Source organism: Oryx dammah, unplaced genomic scaffold, assembly GCF_014754425.2.
Source record: "Oryx dammah isolate SB20612 unplaced genomic scaffold, SCBI_Odam_1.1 HiC_scaffold_11, whole genome shotgun sequence".
In the NCBI taxonomy this organism is placed as follows: domain Eukaryota; kingdom Metazoa; phylum Chordata; class Mammalia; order Artiodactyla; family Bovidae; genus Oryx; species Oryx dammah.
In genome coordinates, this window is record NW_024070195.1 from 171239 (window position 1) to 173664 (window position 2426).

The window sequence follows — 2426 nt, forward strand, 5'->3', positions numbered from 1 at the left end:
GGCTCTGGACACCCCCAGCTCTAGACCCTCCAGCTCTAGATGCCCCCAGCTCTGGATGCCCCCAGGCCCGGGCGCCCCCCGCTCTCCCCGCCCCCAGCTCTGGACAACCCCCAGCTCTAGACTCCCCCCGGCTCTGGATGCCCCCCAGCTCTGGACACCCCCAGCTCTGGACGCCCTCCAGTTCTGGACGCCCCCGGGCTCTGGATGCCCCCGAGCTCTGGATGCCGCCAGCTCTCCCCGCCCCCAGCTCTGGACCCTTCAGCCCCAGTTCTGGACGCCCCTGGGCTCTGGAGGCCCCCTGCTCTAGATGCCCCAAGCTCTGGATGCCCCCAAGCTCTCGACACCCCAGCTCTGGATGCCACAAGCTTTAGATGCCCCCCAGCTCTGGACGCCCACCACCACCACCACCACCCCCGCCTCCGCCGTGGGCTTGTATGTCCCCCACGAGCGTGCAGAGCCCTGACAACCTGTCGCCTGTGTGCCCTAGCAGCCCTGCCCGCTGATGCCCTGAGACACACCTGTCCTGAGTCCTGGCTACTCTGAAAGCGCTCAGTTCTGCTGGGTGACTTACCCTCTCCTGGATTCTGTTTCCTTACCAGCTAGTTTTAGAAATATGAGACTCTTGATTCCTAGTTTCCGGCTCCCCAGGCTGGCAGAAGCTGGAACTGCCTAAAAGCCTGATTCCTTCTGTGGCCCACATGCAGGCAGTGGCTCCAGAGCAATTCGCGGGCAGGGGTGTGGGGAGGAGGTGGGCGAGGGTGGGTGTGAGGGGTGGATAAGGGTCGGGGTGGGGGCTAAGGGGCACCTCTGCCAGAGACGGATGCAGAGGCCTCGCTCCAGGAGGTGTGGATTGGGCACAACTGTGGCTGTGAAACAAGACTCAGAACAGCCGAGTTCACGCCCCACCGCCCCGAGGGCTGTTTCCAGCAATATGGCCTGCTGTGGGGAAGTGGGGGAAGCTACCCAGGAACCCGAGATGCGTGGGGCCAGCTTGAGGAAGAGAGGGAGGAGCTGAGAGCACAGTGGCAGGACAGGCGCCCCAACCCCTCCCACCTCCAGGCACACACACCTAATGTGAGTGGCCAGCACATAGGAGCTTCCAAACCATGGATTACAACAGTTGGGTCCTAATCTACGGAACAAAGTAAGCGTCCATGAGTCCACAGTGATGGATATAAACACCTAAATAGATAAACAAAGGACAGAGCCAGGCAGCTCCTCCTTACAGCAAAGTTCAAGCCAACAAACGCGGAAGAAAGGAGGAAAGGGCCGAATCACCAACAGGCAAACTTCACAGCAAGAGACACCACAGGCGAGATCTGCTTGTGGACACAAGTCACTGGACTTCGAGAGAAAAACAGGGTGTTTTCACAGTCTCTTATGAAAGATACCTCTTATAAGACAGGCAACTTATCCCTCCCCAGAGACCGATCAGTTTAAAAGAAAGAAAATAGCCGCACAGTCCGTATGGTGGAGAGCACCTGCAGCCGTGGGAACCGGTGAGGAAGGCCCACCTCCGGGAAGAAGCAGCACCCTGAGGGGACGCTCGCAGAGGACCACGCACGTCTCCATGGGCTTCCTGCTGAAACGCATCACCTCAACCACTCTGCACGGAGGGAACGCCAGACAAGTCCTCGCGCTGACCCTTTCCACAAGATCATGAGACCAAGGGCGTGAAAGGCAAGAAAACGTTGAGAAACCATAGAAAGTGCTAATGATCTGCTCTCCTAAAAACAAACAGATGATGAGGGTTGCGATGCAGAGAAGCTCGTGAGCCTGGCCTGCGCTTGGCACCACCGGGAAGCCCTGCCAGTCCAGCACAACGTGGCCCCAAAGTCTCTGTCGGGATGAAATGGGGCGTGAGAGAAAAGCGCCCGAGTGTGGCAGGTGGAGCCGGACAGTTAAGATAGTACAAACTCGGATGTCTTTTTTTTTCTTTCTAATTTAGTCTCATTTGAAAAACTGCCTGAACTCTTGTTGCTGCCTGAGAGCTTGCTTCATGTAGACCACTAATGTAAGTCCTTGGAGAAAGAAGAGAATTAGAAGGCATGATCCTTACTTACCCTTAGAACCTCGGGGGAAATAAGGCATTGCAAGACAAAGACACAAATCAAAGATTAAAATATGCCTGTAGTCACTACCCACGCACTTCCCTCAACTCCAGCACTCGCCAGCTCCCGTCACTGGCCTCCACCTCGCGAGTGCGCGGGGCTTACGTCACTGTCTGCGTGCCTGAGGCAGCTCTCGGCCTTTGCTGCTGGGTGCAGCCTGTCCGCAGGTGTGGGAGCAGCGTCCCGTGTGGCCTCTCTCGTGCAGCGTGTGCTTGGGGGCCTGGGGGCTCAGAAGTTCTGTTGCACTGGGCGCTCAGTTACCCCAGGACATGCGGGACCCTCCCGGGTCAAGGGTCGAACCTGTGTCTCCGGCAT